The sequence below is a fragment of the Pseudophryne corroboree genome, chromosome 2 (assembly GCF_028390025.1).
Source record: "Pseudophryne corroboree isolate aPseCor3 chromosome 2, aPseCor3.hap2, whole genome shotgun sequence".
NCBI classification, from domain to species: Eukaryota; Metazoa; Chordata; class Amphibia; order Anura; family Myobatrachidae; genus Pseudophryne; species Pseudophryne corroboree.
In genome coordinates, this window is record NC_086445.1 from 613944986 (window position 1) to 613963657 (window position 18672).

The 18672-nt window shown below is 45.2% G+C and overlaps 1 protein-coding gene across 1 annotated transcript in view; it reads left to right on the forward strand.

Annotated features, from left to right (window-relative positions):
• GUCA1C (guanylate cyclase activator 1C) overlaps positions 1–18672 on the forward strand; it is a 147090-nt gene that overhangs the window by 49975 nt on the left and 78443 nt on the right. The window lies entirely within an intron of this gene.

Here is an 18672-nt window from a genome sequence, read left to right on the forward strand (position 1 = left end):
ATCTCCCAACTGTTTTTGGGGACTGCCCAGCTGTCCCACCTGCAGGTGGCAGTGTGTGTGTGTGTGTGTGTGTGTGTGTGTGTGTGTGTGTGTGTGTGTGTGTGTGTGTGTGTGTGTGTGTGTGTGTGGGCAGTTGGGAGGCTCCTGTCACTTGCTGCTCAGCATTGAACAGTGGTGAATAGATGCTGTGCGCATGCATGCAGTAGAGCCGTAACTAGGTGTGTGCAGAGGGGGCTTTGCCCACAGCGCACTTGCACTGTGGGCACACCTTCTACATACACCCTGAGTGGCCGCATATCCCTCCCGCTGTCGGCCGCCCTCCCGCTCCCCTGTACCTGTCGCCCGCAGCCCCAAGCTCCGCCAGCTGGAGCCTCTGCCGCTGATCGCTGTGTATAGTCAGCGGCAGCGATGAACAGTTTATCCCATCTGTGCTGCTGCGCTACCGAGTCCCGCAGCCCGTCCCTCTCTGTTTTTGAAGTGTAGTGTTCTGTACAGGAGCCGGCAAAAGCGCATTAAAAACGTGTTGTCACGTTAGTGCCTACACTACACTACATTACACCATACTACACTACACTATGTTACACTACACTTCACTACAATACATTATATTACACTACACTACACTATACTATATTGCACTAAACTACACTATGTTACACTACACTTCACTATACTATATTACACTAAACTACACTATGTTACACTACATTACACTATATTATGGACAGTAACATTGCGCTGTGCTGGAGACACTGTGGAAGATCCGCCCGAGTGTCTGGTCTCTGCCGGGGGAAGCGGCACAGGAAGTAACGGTAGGGAAGCTCCTCTCCGGCATTTTCGAGCTGGGCTGGCCGTGTGAGGCAGTTATTGCCTCGTGAGTCAGTCACTCTGCAGGTGGAGAAGGGGAGTGGTGGGGCTTTAACAAATGATGCTTGCCAGGCGAGCCCTCTATAACCCGGTATCCTGGGGAAGGAGGTTGGGGGGGCATCTATGATAAGCCGCCTCTATGATGAGCTATGGTGGCTTATTTACTTTAATTTAATTATAGTGGCTATTTTCCATTTTCATGTGAAAGAGGTGTGTGTATTATATATATATATATATATATATATATATGTGTGTGTATGTGTGTGTATATATATATATACTATGTTACTGTATGTGTTTGTGGATGTGTCAGCAGTGTGTAGTGTGTCAGCAGTGTGTGTGTCGGCTGTGTGCGTGTATGCTGCATGTTTGTGTAAGTATGGTGTGTGTGTGTATATGGCTGCATGCTACTGTATGTATGTATGTGTGTGTCTGTTGTGTGTATGTATGTATGCTCTGTGTGTTTATAAGTACATCATGTGTTTGTGTGCTGTCTATGTATGCTTTGTGTGTGTGTTTGCTGCGTGTATGTATTCTATGTGTGTGTGTTTGTTAGTATGCTACTGTATATGTGCATGTAGTTCTATATGTGTGTATGCATGTGTGTATATATATAATCTACAGCATAGAGGCACTCCCGGACTTGTCAAATGGATGAAAAAATGTGGTGGTTTAATTCAACATTTCGTGGTACTCCCCCCCCCGTCATCAGGACACACACACACACATGATGAGGAGCTCTGACTGCTGTAATGTGTAAAAGGGGACTCTACCAGCCGTACTTTGTAAAAGGGGACTCTACCAGCCGTACTGTGTAAAAGGGGGCTCTACCAGCTGTACTGTGTAAAAGGGGACTCTACCAGCCATACTGTGTAAAAGGGGACTCTACCAGCGGTACTGTGTAAAAGGGGACCCTACCAGCCGTACTGTGTAAACAGGACTCTTACCAGCTGTAATGTGTAAAATGGGGCTATGCCTGCCGTTATGTGTGTAAGTGGCGCTACTGTGTGGCATAATTTGAATAATGGAGACTACTGTGCAGCATAATATGCCTCCATAGTGATGAAAAGGGGGTGTGGCTCATGACAGCGGCATTTCCTATGAAGTTATGCCCCCTTTTGGGAGCACGCTGCTGCACCACGTAGTGGAGTACCATGTGTCTGCCTACCAATTTTGGGAGGTATTCTACACACTGGAGGTGCAATCCAAATTTTGATCCAGTTGTCCGATTGGGCGTTATCGTTCACGCAACGCAAGCAACGCATCTGTAATGACGTCATTAAGTCAACCCCCTTTTCATCCCTTTAAGGGAGGTTTATTATAATTCTAATGATGTTGTTTTCCTATTTCCCACCTGCAGAATACCTATGTTAAATTTCATCTTCCTAACATATCGGGAAGTAAGAGAATTAGGGCGGGCTGTACTATCACTAATCGCCGCCCCTCGCTGCCTACCGCAGCGATGCTAATCGCATATGTACTAACATGACTTACAATCTGGAAAAAAATACTGTGGGGGTAAGACACCCCTAATGTAAAAATCCATAGTTTACAGGGTCGCAGAGATAAATAGTGACACTCCCGATGCCGTTTAAGTTCAAGTTCAGCCCCCATCAGGGGGGAAGGGGTGAAAAATACGATGTCCAAAATAACCGACATTAGTGTCAAATCCATGCAGCAGCTCACACACACGGCGGGTCCGTGTGAAGCTAAAACATCTTTTCCGGCTGGCAGCTTCATGTGTTCTGCTCTGGAGAGTCGTTAAACTGCGGGACGAGTATTGCCTGGATGGTAACATTACATGTCGTGTGGTAACCAGCCCACAGTGTTTTATTCTCTGGTACGAGTCACATCTCTCTGGAGTTCACAGTCTTTTATCTGTCTGTTTGAATTAAAACTTTTATGCACTCTTCTTTTGTCTTTTTTGTTATATATATATATATATATATATATATATATACACACACACACACACAAGCTGGGGGCACGGATGGTCTGACGAGGGTATTTAGGTAAGGTTCCTAAATACCCTCTTTATTGGTTCATTTTTGGTATAAGCAATTTATTCCAGGTTGCATTATTGGTAGAGTATTGTAGATCATACGGGACTCTACCAGGTACAAACTCAGGAGCTAATCGCTTCATCAGGAGAAATTCTGTAGTTACTAGCGATAGGATTATTCTCACAACTCACAACCAAACGTGCTGTTACTTGCTCATCAAGGTTTCTTTAAGCTAGTCCCCTGGATACTACACCTCCACTCAAAGAAGTAAGTCCATAATCCAATTTTCATCAGGGGGGTACAATTTATTAAAAGTCCATAAATTTGGGACTTTTAATAAATTGTACGCCCCGTCGGCTGCAGCAGGACTGACATAGCCATTGGTGGACTAATCACTGATGACATCAAACCATCTGCAAGGGAACCATGTATGGCTTCATCTACCGATGGCCATCCCTGCTTTACTTTTCACTGGCCTGCAGGCCAATCAGAGTCTGGAGGCAGAGCTTCATGGGTACATTGGGTGAAGGTAAGTGTTATGCACACCAGTGCCTGCAGGAAAGTACTAGTGTCAGAACTGTTATGCACTCCAGTGTCTGCAGGAATGTACTGGTGTTTGAACTGTTATGCAAAACAAATGGACTCACAGACAAACTGGGGAATATGACATAACGTACACAGAAGGTGATAGGGTAACAAAATACACACACAGTGAACAGAGAAGCCCAGAGGCTAAGGAACTGGGTATCTCCCTTGTATTAGAACTGCTCAGATGTAAAAAGCAAGATGTTGTGTTTTAATACGTAGAGAACCCGAAATGCTGTTGCTAAGGGCAACAGCAAAACCCTAAAGGGTTACCAACGGGTGTGGCAGTAAACTCCTTGGTCAGAGATGGAATGATAGACACAAGGAGAGCCTCCACAATCCTGATTCTCACTTGCAGTGCACAGGTTTAAGCTTACTGCCACTAAACTGACCCCTGACACCTAGCACAGTGAGACAGGATTAGAAAGGCAAGTGTTAGAATACAGCCGCAAACTTGCTAAGTTCACAGAGTAATAACAGAACCCCAGCAAGCTAAACGACTGACTCCAGTCTTACTGCTAGGTCTGGATTGGCAGAGTGTAATACCAAATCCCCAGGCCTATTTGCAGTAAGCAACAAACAAATACAAAGCTACACAGTACTGGCTAACTTTCATGAACTGACTAACCAACAGAGATTCAGCAGCATCTGCTTACCCTGAAAAGAGGCCTTATAAAGCAGGTGCTGTCCACGCCCCACTCAGACCTCACAGACTGTGAGCACAAAAACCAGCACCGGATCCCCTGCCGTGCACAGAGCCTATAACCACTGCACAGCAAAAGACCCGAACCGGAGTATCAGCTGCGCTCAGGTTACTCCACTAGCACTTGTCTCCCGGTTGCCATGACGACGTGGCAGCACAGGGCAGGAGACCCTAACAGTACCCCCCCTCTGACGAGGGGTCAAAGAACCCCTACCACCGGGTTTATCGGGGAACTGCGAGAAGAAAGAGCGTATCAGTCTGGGGGCATGAAGATCACAACTGCGCACCCACGACCGCTCCTCCGGGCCATACCCCTTCCAGTGCACCAAAAATGACAGCCGACCCCGAACCACCTTGGAGTCAAGAATCCTTTCAACAACAAACTCCCTCTGGCCACGTATCAGAAGAGGGGAAGGTCTTCCACTGGAAGAAGGATTACTAATCGCCCGTTTTAAAAGGGAACAATGAAATGTTTTATTGATACCCAAAGAACGGGGCAGATCTAACTGAAATGCCACCGGATTGATAACCCTGGTGATCTTATAAGGGCCGATGAACCGGGGCCCTAACTTATGAGATGGCTGTCTCAACTTCAAATTCTTGGTAGACAACCAGACGAAGTCTCCTAATTTGAAGCTGCAGGGTCTTTTCCGCTTATCAAAAACCCTTTTGGTCACTAATGACACAGACACAAGGGCTTTCTTCACTTTCCGCCAAATACCTCTAAGAACCGAAACCACAGAGGAACCACCAGGCGTGGAGTCCAGGGGGTCAAAAGAATTGGCCTTAGGATGATGCCCATACACACAAAGGAAGGGAGAGATCCCTGTAGCAGAGTGAGCCGCGTTGTTATAGGCAAACTCCGCCATGGACAGATGAGCAACCCAGTCAGTCTGACACTTGGAGACATAACACCTGAGGAACTGCTCCAAGGACTGGTTCACCCTTTCAGTCTGCCCATTAGACTGCGGATGGTAGCCTGACGACAAGCTGACAGAAATCTGGAGATCGGAACAAAATGCCCTCCAGAATTTGGCCACAAACTGGGATCCGCGGTCAGAGACCACATCAAGTGGCAACCCGTGGAGACGCACAACATGCAGCATAAATAATTCAGACAGGCGTCTGGCTGATGGCAGCCCAACCAGTGGAACGAAGTGCGCCATCTTCGAAAACCTGTCAACGACAACCCAGATGGCTGTCATCCCCGAGGATTTGGGCAAGTCCACCACAAAATCCATTGAAATGTGGGTCCATGGCTTAGATGGGATAGAGAGTGGATGTAATGGGCCAACAGGAACCCCTCTAGGAGTCTTATTTCGGGCACAGATGTCACATGCCCGAACCCACTGATCCACATCCTTAGCCACCGAGGGCCACCACACCGCCCTAGATAGCAACTCCCGAGTTCTGGCAATACCCGGGTGACCTGCCGACTTCTTGGCATGGAATTCCAGGAACACTCGCTGTCTTAACCTAGGAGGCACAAACAAAAGACCTACCGGAAGGTCTGGAGGAGCCTGCTCCTGTGCTCTAAGGACTAATGATAAGAGGTCCTGGGTAATGCCCACTTTAATACATGATGGGGAAACAATGGGCAACGGCTCCTCGGTGGTCTCCTGGATTGGAGCAAAACTCCGCGAGAGCGCATCAGCCTTGATGTTTTTTGACCCAGGGCGATATGTTATCAAAAAATTAAAGCGAGCAAAAAACAAAGCCCATCGTGCCTGCCTGGCATTGAGACGCTTCGCTGACTCTAAATATGCCAGATTCTTATAGTCAGTGAGAATTGAGACCACAAACTTAGCCCCCTCAAGCCAGTGTCTCCACTCCTCGAGTGCATCCTTAATAGCCAACAATTCCCGGTTACCCACGTCATAATTCATCTCGGCAGGCGAAAATTTACGGGAAAAGTAAGCACAGGGATGAAGGCGATTATCAGACACTCCCATCTGAGAAAGCACTGCCCCAATACCCATCTCAGAGGCATCCACCTCCACCACAAAAGGACGCTCTGGATCTGGGTGTCGCAGCACCTTGGCCGAAACAAATGCCCTTTTGAGACGGGCAAAAGCCGCTTTAGCCTCACAAGACCAGTGAGCAACATCCGCCCCTTTCTTAGTGAGTGCCACCAAGGGCGCCACTATAGACGAAAATCCAGCGATAAATCGTCTATAAAAATTCGCAAAGCCCAGGAAACGCTGAAGCGCCTTCAAACTAGTGGGCTGCACCCAATCCAGGACTGCCTGTACCTTGGAACCCTCCATTTGGAAACCTTCTGGGGAGATAATATATCCTAGAAATGCGATTTGCTGAACTTCAAATTCGCACTTCTCCAGCTTCGCCCCAAGCCGGTGGTCTCTGAGTTTCTGGAGGACTAAGCGTACATGCTTCCGATGTTCCTCCAGGGAATGGGAGAAGATTAGGATGTCATCTAAGTATACAACTAAGAATCTATCCAAATATTCCCTGAGCACATCATTCATGAAATCCTGGAAGACTGCCGGGGCATTACAGAGCCCAAAAGGCATCACCAAATATTCATAATGCCCTGAGTGGGTATTAAAGGCAGTCTTCCATTCATCCCCCTCTCTTATTCGGATTAGATTGTACGCACCGCGTAGGTCAATCTTAGAAAAAATGGTGGCAGTACGAAGCTGGTCAAACAAGACCGAAATGAGAGGCAGTGGGTATGAGTTTTTAATCGTGATACGGTTCAATTCCCTGAAGTCGATGCAGGGTCGCAACGAACCGTCCTTTTTACCCACGAAGAAGAACCCCGACCCAACTGGAGACTGTGAAGGTCTGATAAATCCCTTAGCCAAGTTCTCCTGAATGTACTCTGCCATAGCCTGAGTCTCAGGACGTGACAGGGAGTACAACCTGCTCTTGGGAAGCTTAGCATTTGGCAACAAATCAATGGCACAATCATAGGGGCGATGGGGAGGTAGTACCTCTGCAACTTTTTTGGAGAACACGTCCGCAAAATCTGCATAACACCCTGGCAATCCTGGCAAACTTAGCTGCGAGAGCCTGACTGGAAGGCTCAAGCAACTCCTGAAACAATCAGTACCCCAACTAAGAATCTCCCCAGAGACCCAGTCAAATTGAGGATTGTGGGCCCTTAACCAGGGTAACCCCAACACCAATGGGGCAAAAGTACAGACAGTCACATAAAAGGACAATTTTTCAGAGTGTGTGGCTCCAATAAACAAAGAAATCTGGCTAGTGCAAGAGGTAATTTTACCTTGGGATAATGGTTCCCCGTTTAACCCACAAATCTCAATTTCCGATGCCAAGGGTACTAAGGGAACAGAGTGTTTTAGGGCGAATTGGCGGTCCATAAAAACCCCGTCGGCCCCACTGTCCACAAAGGCCTCAGTCTTGACAGTTTGACCGAGGATCTTCAAGGTCACCGGAATGATAAAAGTCTTCTTGGGAAATTCTGACTTCTGGCCTGACAGGATATTTCCCATCACCCTCAGACCCTGAAGTTTTCCGGCTTTTCTGGGCATGATACTACCACATGACCTTTATTCCCACAGTACAAACACAACCCCTGCTGTCTCCTCCGCGTCTTCTCACGCGAGGAGAGGCGGGTAGCCCCAATCTGCATAGGCTCCTCAGAAAATTCCTCAGAGTCTGAGGTTCCCTTGGGAAGGAAGGAAATCTCAGTCTCCCTTTCAAGCCTACGCTCTCTCAGCCGTCTATCCACCCGGATGGATAACTGCATGAGCTGATCCAAGCTATCAGGCAAGGGATATTGTACCAGTTGGTCCTTTATCTGGTTAGAAAGACCTCTTCGGTACTGGTGTCTCAGGGCTGGGTCATTCCACTGGGTATCATGGGCCAACCTCCGAAACTCCGTACAGTAAACCTCAACTGGCCTTCGCCCTTGCTTAAGGATCGAAATCTGAGCCTCGGCTGAGGCCGTCTTGTCAGGGTCATCATACAACATGCCCAGTGCCGTAAAAAAAGCATCAACACTTTTAAGCGACGGACAGTCAGGCTGCAACCCATATGCCCAGACCTGTGGGTCTCCTTGTAGCAAGGAAATCACTATGCCCACCCGCTGAATCTCCGACCCAGAAGACTGAGGCCTAAGCCGGAAGTATAGCTTGCAGCTCTCCTTGAAACAAAAGAACTGCGAGCGATCTCCAGAAAAACGATCCGGGAGATTTACTTTCGGCTCCTTAACCCCTGCAGGTGCTGCTGCTGCGGGAGCTCCGCCAGCAGCCTGGGAGGTGTGCATTTTAATGGACAAATCATTAAATTGTCGAGTCAGGACCTGCACCTGATCGACCACCTGTTGCAACGTATTTTGAGGGGTATGCTCCATATTCCCACAAAATTTCAACAGGAGTATTAGGCTGCTGAATATGTTATGCACACCAGTGCCTGCAGGAAAGTACTAGTGTCAGAACTGTTATGCACTCCAGTGTCTGCAGGAATGTACTGGTGTTTGAACTGTTATGCAAAACAAATGGACTCACAGACAAACTGGGGAATATGACATAACGTACACAGAAGGTGATAGGGTAACAAAATACACACACAGTGAACAGAGAAGCCCAGAGGCTAAGGAACTGGGTATCTCCCTTGTATTAGAACTGCTCAGATGTAAAAAGCAAGATGTTGTGTTTTAATACGTAGAGAACCCGAAATGCTGTTGCTAAGGGCAACAGCAAAACCCTAAAGGGTTACCAACGGGTGTGGCAGTAAACTCCTTGGTCAGAGATGGAATGATAGACACAAGGAGAGCCTCCACAATCCTGATTCTCACTTGCAGTGCACAGGTTTAAGCTTACTGCCACTAAACTGACCCCTGACACCTAGCACAGTGAGACAGGATTAGACAGGCAAGTGTTAGAATACAGCCGCAAACTTGCTAAGTTCACAGAGTAATAACAGAACCCCAGCAAGCTAAACGACTGACTCCAGTCTTACTGCTAGGTCTGGATTGGCAGAGTGTAATACCAAATCCCCAGGCCTATTTGCAGTAAGCAACAAACAAATACAAAGCTACACAGTACTGGCTAACTTTCATGAACTGACTAACCAACAGAGATTCAGCAGCATCTGCTTACCCTGAAAAGAGGCCTTATAAAGCAGGTGCTGTCCACGCCCCACTCAGACCTCACAGACTGTGAGCACAAAAACCAGCACCGGATCCCCTGCCGTGCACAGAGCCTATAACCACTGCACAGCAAAAGACCCGAACCGGAGTATCAGCTGCGCTCAGGTTACTCCACTAGCACTTGTCTCCCGGTTGCCATGACGACGTGGCAGCACAGGGCAGGAGACCCTAACAGTAAGCTCAATGTCCCGGTACCTTGTAGTAAAAAAAAAAAACATTGGGTGATTCTTCTGTACCATCGATGGCACGAAACCATTTGCAAAAGCAGTCAATATTAGGTATAGCCCATCAATGGTTTTGAATCATAGATGATCGATGGCCATCACTACCTGACTATCCAACAGCCAACCAGTGTTGTTTCTAGCATCGTGCGAGCCATGCAATCACATGGGACGACCGCTGCCAGCCTGCCACCATCAGGGACTCAGCAGCAGAGCAGAGGAAGAGTGAACCTGTGACTTCTCCCCCTTCTTTGCTTGAAAGTGCAGGTGGGCCCAGGGGATTGGCTGTCTGCAGACCCAGGCATGCCATCCCGACTGAGGTGGAGCCTTTGTGCTCAGGGAGGAGCCAGCATTGTGTTAGGAGACTGGAGTGACATGCTGAATCCAGCGCCAGGAAGGAGCGGAACTGCTGACAGAGCAGGACCCCCACCGGGCAACGTAGCAGCCTGACTCTGAATTCCCAGAGAGATGCGCTTAGTGTGAGGTTAGCCCGGTACTACTGACAAGAACATGTCAATAAAACTCACATGGAAGCCATGCCTCTGTATAGTGAGACCACACCCCCTTTTACATAGGAGGGGGTCCACAATTAACTTCGCACTGGGCTCCCAATTGTATAGAAATGGCCCTACAACAAACCCAAATGGTAAGAGTGACTCAAGGAAGGGGCACTGTTTGTATATATGTGTATGTATGTGTGTGACTAAGCATGTGTATATATGTGTGACTGTATGTCATACTTTCCTACTCACACAAAAACCTGCGGGATCCTCCTGATTTTTTGAGTAGTCCTCAGCACCCCCACGGAAGAGTAGGTACTTCTCCCGCAATGTGCAGAATTTACATAAGGGGTGGGGTCGAATGTCGCAAATATTCCGGTCCCCTCTCCATCACCGTCCACCTACATCTCCTCTATGGGGAAACTACAAAGTAGGCAAGTCTGCTGTCTGTACAGTATGTGTGTAGCTGTATGTGTTTAGGCATGTCTCTATGTATGTGTGACATGTATGTATACATATATATGTGTGTTGCTGTAAATATATATGTGTACTATATATGTGTGTGACTGTGTTTATCTAAATGTGTATGTATGGCTGTATGTATGTGTAAATGTGTATCACTGTAAATATGCATGCATGTGACTGTATGTATGTATACATGTGTGTGTCTGTATATATGTATGTGTGTAAGTGCATGACTGTTTATTCATTCACCAAAACTATCCTGATTTTGTCCATCTTTTCAGGTACTATCCTCCCCCTTGGGCTGCACTAGTTGTGTGTGCAAGACAGGGGGCAGCCCAGTAGCTGGGGAAGCGATGTACAGTATATGCACCCTGTGATGTTAGTGTATTAGAATGCTTAATATTTGTAGACACTCCCTTACTAATATGTGTAAGCCTGAATCTTCAGTGATGGTCCCTGGGACCAGGGGGATGCTGGGAAGTGGGTGGTCCAGTGTGCAGTGTGCCTGGAGTTGGTGATTAAATAAAACAGCACAGCAGTGAACTCACATGTCTCTGTGTCCTTGTGACTGGATTTACAAACATATGAACAAAACATGGTGTCAGAAGAAGTTTAACTTGGACTGCTAGTGCTCTCAGAATGTGAAAGAATCTTGCAGAAGTCTGTAAGGCTGTGATACTCATTGTCTGCAAAGCCTGCTGTGTGCTCCTCTCTTCAAAAAGTGAGTAACCATGGATAAACTGGCTCCTCCAACCGGCATGCTGATGTCTGGTAACTTGTCTGAAAACTGGAAAAGATTTAAGCAAAGGTTTAATATATATCTTGCTGCATGTGGAGCTGATACAGAGGCTGACAAAACTAAGGCATCTATTTTCCTCCATGTGATAGGAGAGGATGTGCTGGACATTTATAATAGTTTTCAGTTTGCTGAGGGGCAGAATATGGTGCTATCTTCTATAATGCAAAAGTTTGAAGATTACTTTGTGCCAAGGAAAAATGTGACATATGAAAGATATAAGTTTTTCACATGTGATCAGAAGTCTGTGGATAGATTTGATCAATATGTTACAGAGCTGCAATCACTCAGTAAAACCTGTGAGTTTAGTGATTTAAAGGATTCACTGATTAGAGATCGTATTGTCTGTGGAATACCTGATAATGGACTCAGAGAGAGACTGCTGAGAGAGCAAGACCTAACACTAGACAAGGCAGTGACTATGTGTAGATCTGCAGAAATAACTAGATTTCAAGCCAAAACGTTACACAAGGAAGCTGATGTACATGTAGTGCAGAAAACAGAGCCAAGCAAACCTCCATTCTCAAGAATGAAGCAGGCTAAGCCACAGTCTAATAAGGGAATGTGTAGTAGATGTGGAAATGCTCACAATCCTAAAATGTGCCCGGCTTATGGTAAAACCTGCATGAAATGTGGTAGACTTAATAACTTTGCCAAATGCTGTAAAATGAAAAGTGAAACAACCAGTGTCCATGCTGTTAAACAAACAGAGGAAGTCTTTGTGGATTGCATTGAACTTTGCAGTGCAGATAAGAAAGAATGATTGTCCCTTTAACTGGGAACGAGATTGTCATTCCCTTTAAGCTTGATACTGGCGCGCAGGTGAATTTAATATTGTTTCAAGACTATAAGACTTTGAGAGTAAAACCTAAAATTCATCCAGCCAAAGTGAAAGTTACAGTGTACACTAGGGAGGAAATTCCTGTGAAAGGTACATGCTTAGTGACACTGAAATATAAGGTACAACAGTTTAAAACATCTCTACTGATTGTGGATAAAAATGTGCAACCGAATCTAGGATTAAGTTCCTGTGAGAAACTAAGCTTGCTAAAGAAAGATTTTATGGTGACATCACAAGTAGAAGATGACTGCAAATCAATGTTTACAGAATACAGAGACTTGTTTGAAGGTCTAGGTTGTTTGCCTGGAGAGCATAAAATAAATATACAGATGTAGCCACCTTTATCTTGACCGATTCTTCGCCTAGACGGACGTTTAGTCACGCTAAGGCGATAGCTTAGCTTGCTGAGTTTAATCACAGGCAGGCGCGTTGAGGCGATTCTAGATACTCAGCATGCATTATACATCTCCACCACTGGGTGACTAATGCTCCACTAATCCAGTGCTTTCGATCGTATAGCGGCGGATTGATTTACAGCTCTGGAAATGGTCAGTGATGACTGTAATGTTAATAGATGGTGACCAATGGTCAGACAGTGAGAGTTCTCAATATAAATAAATAGTTTATACAGACACAAACGAACATGTTGAAACACTTGTGTATGCAGACGCAACTAATTGTGTAAAAGGAAGTATGTACAATGCATAAACACCGTGCTTTTGAAATACATGTACGGTATGAGCGTCCGAGTTCCCGTGACATTCACTTTATTATAATTTTTTTTCTTTGTTATACATTCAATGGAAGGGTGCACACAGGTTTCACATAAATCTTATCTTGTAACCTGATCGGAACTCCCTACCTGTCTACTGCATCAACTGTGCAGGCTCCCAGGGGGGAAGGGGAAAGTGGGATGGGGGTAGGGCAAGGCAGTGGAAAATACTGTGTTCAAAGAACGGGCCAATGCTGAAGGAGCATCAGAATCCCCTAGCTAAAATACACAGGGTCGATAGGGATAAGCGAGGTCTATGCACATAACGATACACCAGACCCCATCGCATCACAAAGTGACAAAATGTCCGAGGCACATGAACCCCCACCTTGTAGCATTATGTGCATAGACCTCGCTTAACCCTATCGCCCCTGTGTATTTTAGCTAGGGGATTCTGACGCTCCTTTAGCATTGCCCCGTAGCCTGCAAAATCTGTGCTGTTACTTGCTCCATAGCCGAGTGCCTCCATGGAGCTAGGAGTCACAGGCCGTAGCCATTTCAATTGAGTCTGCCCTGCCAAAGAATTGTATGTGTACCGTACCGTGCATAGAACCTTGACAGTAGAAACTCTCCTGCAGCTTTGCCCTGCTTTATGTAAAACTTGTGTTTTGTCAGTTTGCTATGCGATCGAGCCCAGTGTAACGTAATGTGCATAGACCTCGCTTATCTCTATCGCCCCTGTGTATTTTGGCTAGGGGATTGTGACGCTCCTTCAGCATTGCCCCGTAGCCTGCAAAACTTATGCCATCTCTCACTCCATATCCGAGCGCTGCCTGCCACGTTGTGGGGGTTCAGGGGCGGTGGCCATTTTGCCAATGTGCTATGCAATGGGGTCCGGTGTACCGTAATGTGCATAGACCTTGCTTATTGCTATCGCCCCTGTGTATTTTAGCAAGGGGATTGTGACGCTCCTTCAGCATTGCCCCATAGCCTGCAAAATTTGGACTGTTACTTGCTTCGTAGCCTAGGGCCTCTGTGGGGCAAGGAGTCATAGATAGTAGCCATTTCTATTGAGTCTGCCCTGCTACAGAATTGTATGTGTACTGTATGGTGCATAGAACCTTAACAGTAGAACCACTCCTGCAGCTTTGCCCTGGTTTATATGAATAAAAATAACAATAAAGTGTCTGAAAAAACTAACATGCATTCGTACTTTAGGAATCGAACCCGGGACTCTGAGTATAGGAAGCGGAACACTTCACCACAGACAGATGAATAAATCCATTGGTTTTGATTATGCTGTAATGGCTATGGGATTAGGACGCTAACATACTGTATAAAATTCCTAATCTCAAGAGGCAATAGTGAACTTCTAACACGTCCATTTGCGACAGTGTACACTACTGGTTTTATGTTGTTTTGTCTGCGGGACATAGACGCTCACATACTGTATTCATAAAGTACTGTAGATGGATCATATACTGTATGCTGTACTATTTGCATCAGTACCGTATATACTGTATTAAATAATGCAGCGTAATGAGTATTTACTGTATTAAATAATGCAGCGTAATGAGTATTTAATGTATGCAGCGTAATGAGACGCCTTAGTAAAGTAGTCCTTATTATATATTTCAGTATTGTATTTTACAGGAGACCACACGCATGCGCAGTGGTGATTGTAAAAAGCGACATCTGGTGGATGATCGCAGATATTACACGTCAAGGTAACGCCAAACGCTCTGTCTGCCTCTGTGCGATTAAGTACGCCTCTCTGTGACTAGGCGCGCCTCCCTACGCCCCGGTATGTTGTGTATGCTCGATCGGGACAAACGTCTCAGCCAGTCAAGATAAAGGTGGCTACATCTGTAGACACGCAAGTTTCTTCAGGGATACACCCCTGTAGAAAAGTGCCGTTTGCGCTGAGAGAAAAACTGAAACAAGAGTTAAATCGCATGGAAGCCTTGGGTGTGATACAGAAAGTTGATGAGCCTACTGAATGGGTAAGCTTCTTAGTAATTGTTGAAAAGAAAAATGGACAACTCAGAATATGTCTAGACCCCAGAGATTTAAACAAAGCTATTAAACGAGACCATTTCAAACTACCAACCAGAGATGAAATCATGTCACAATTTGCGGGAGCAAAATGGTTCAGTAAATTGGATGCATCTTCAGGATTCTGGCAAATGAAGCTAGATGAGACCAGCTCAAAGCTTTGTACATTTAATACACCAGAAGATCGATACAGATTTCTTCGACTACCATATGGAATATTGTCTGCTCCAGAAGTATATCACAAAAAGATACACATGATTTTTGAACATATTCCAGGTGTTGAAACAATGATGGATGACATTATTGTCTGGGGATCTACAAAGGAAGAACATGATTCTAGATTTAGACAAGTAATGGAACTTGTCAATAAAGTGAATCTAAAGCTAAACAAGGACAAATGTGAATTTTGCGTGAATACACTTACCTTTATGGGCGACATGGTCTCGGATCAAGGTGTAAAACCAGACCCAAGGAAAATATCAGCCATAGGGAACATGGAACGTCCTAACAACAAAGATGATGTCAGAAGATTTGTAGGAATGATTACTTACTTAGGAAAGTTTATTTCTCAACTCTCTGAACGAACAGCCTCTCTTAGATGGTTGTTGGACAAAGATAACGAGTGGATGTGGTCACATGAACAAGAAGAAAGTTGGCAAAACTTGAAACAGATCATTACAGAGCAACCAGTGCTAAAATTCTTTGATCCTGCGAAAAGAATAAGAATTTCAGCAGATGCTTCGCAATTTGGCCTAGGCTCAGTGCTGTTACAAGAACATGAGGATACATGGCAACCTGTAATCTATGCATCAAGAGCAATGACAAGTGCTGAAACAAGGTATGCTCAGATAGAAAAAGAACTTCTAGCGATCACATATGCATGTGAGTGATTTCATCAGTTTGTGTATGGTCGAACATTTACAGTGGAAACTGACCACAAGCCATTGGTAGCTATCATGACTAAATCATTACATGACTGTCCCATGACAATTCAACGAATGCTTATCAGACTACAGAAATATGATGTACACTTGCTGTACTGTCCCGGCAAATACATGTACATTGCTGATACACTTTCTCGTGCTGTGGACAAAAGGGAAGGTTCCAAAAGTCTGATGGATGAAGAGATAGAAGCCTGTGTTAATTTGATCGTATCTTCTCTACCAGTGTCTCTTGCAAGACAAGAACAGATTAGGAAAGAAACTGAGACAGATGACACAATGAAAGTGTTGAAAGATATCATTCTGAAAGGTTGGCCAGCAGAAAAACATGCGTGCCCGCTGTCTATCCATGATTATTGGATGTAACGCAGTGACCTTACAGTTGTCGATGGTATTATTTACAAAGGCAATAGGTTTGTCATACCTGCACGACTAAGAAAAACTATGCCGTGCAAGATACATGAAAGCCACTTAGGAGAAGAAAAATGTAAGTGGAGAGCGCGTGAAGTTATGTATTGGCCAAGAATGAACCAAGACATAGCACAGACTACAGCTACATGTGAATTATGTCTTACGTATAGACCGAAACAACAAGTCGAGCCACTGAGTCCTCACGCAGTGCCAGAGAGACCGTACCAGAAAGTTGGCGCAGATTTGTTTGATTGTAATGGGAAAACAGACATTGTCGTGACTGATTATTACTCTAACTACCCTGAGGTGAAGACACTACATACAATTACTAGTAAAGCCGTAATCAATTGCATTAAGTCAATCTTTGCAAGGCATGGTGTTCCTATGGAAGTGTTCACTGACAATGGTCCTCAGTTTTCCAGTGCTGAATTTAGACAATTTGCTGATGAGTGGGAATTTGTCCATACTACGTCAAGTCCCCACTATCCACGCTCAAATGGGTTGGTGGAAAGTTCAGTAAAAACTGTAGAGTCTCATAAAAAAAGCTCAAGAAGGTAAAGAAGATTTCTACAAAAGTCTCTTAATCTACCGCAGTACACCGTTACAGAATGGACTTTCTCCTGCACAAATGCTGATGGGAAGGAGGATTAGAGCAAGTCTCCCGATACATGATGAACTGCTTAATACACATAACTCAGCGTTGGTCAGACTGAGTAAGGAACGTCAACAGGCGAAACAGAAACTGTTCCATGACAGGCGAGCAAAAAGCTTATCTGATCTAAAATCGGGTGACCAAGTCTGTCTCAGAGATCACGAGAAAGGTATTTGGGTGCAGAAAGGTATTGTGCAAGCACAAGTAGCACCAAGACCTTATACTATACGTACAGAGCGTGGAACGGAAGTAAGAAGAAATCGGGTGGATTTAAGATCTCAACCTAACCATAATGAAGACAACATGACTGAAGAATACCCTTCATTTGACATGTATGATGATCCTCGTGATGGTGAACAGACCACGATTCTAGAAAGGTCCAACATGGTCGATGAAACACAGACTGTGTATAAAAGACCCAAAAGGGAAACACGCAGACCTGAGAGACTCATTGAAACGTGTTAGATGACGTTCTTAATATGACATTGTTAATTGTTGCATTGAAGCGTACAGGGCTTATCTTTACAGAAAAGAGGATGTGATGTTAGTGTATTAATATTTGTAGACACTCCCTTACTAATATGTGTAAGCCTGAATCTTCAGTGATGATCCCTGGGACCAGGGGGATGCTGGGAAGTGGGTGGTCCAGTGTACAGTGTGCCTGGAGTTGGTGATGAAATAAAACAGCACAGCAGTGAACTCACATGTCTCTGTGTCCTGATGACTGGATTTACAAACATATGAACAAAACACACCCCATAGGACATGAAATGGGGGCACGATGTGTGATCACGCCCCCTCTTTATGTACGCACTGAAGGATTGTCACACAAGAGCTCCAATCCCGCATCCCAAATTTTGCTCTTTAGTGGTTACCCAGTCTCAAGTGCCCCCAAAGCCTTAATCCAGCCCTGAGCTCTCATGTATATATTTGATGGTCTCTAATTATAGTACAAAACCTTGTAATTCTATTAACAACATGACACTGTTTCGTAATTCCAAAAGCTAGAACCTATGTTAATATGTGGGGATCGCAGAGCCGGCCCTAGCCAATTTGATTCCCTAGGCAAAATTTTGGCTAGTGCCCCCTAGCACCGCCGCTAGATCTGCATCTGACCCAGCAACACTCAGGCAGTGGGGCCCACCAGGGAAGGGGGTAGGGGGTGCCCTGTGGGCCAGTTCAACCCTGCATAATGCCCCACAGTAATGCCCATAATACACATAATTCCACACAGTAATGCACCTTACACATATGCCCCACATTAGTACTGCCCATAATACACATAATTCCACACAGTACTGCACCTTACATATATGCCCCACATTAGTAATGCCCATAATGCACATAATGCCACACAGTACTGCACCTTACATATACTGTATGTCCCACATTAGTAATGCCCATAATACACAAAATTCCATACAATAATACCCTTACACATATGAACCACATTAGTAATGCCCATAATACACATAATGCCACACAGTACTGCACCTTACATATATGTCCCACATTAATAATGCCCATAATACACATAATGCCACACAGTACTGCACCTTACATATATGTCCCACATTAGTAATGCCCATAATACACATAATGCCACACAGTACTGCACCTTACACATATATCCCCCATTAGTAATGCCCATAATACACAAAATTCCATACAATAATGCCCTTACACATATGAACCACATTAGTAATGCCCATAATACACATGATGTCACACAGTAATGCACCTTACACATATGCCCCACATTAGTAATGCCCATAATACACAT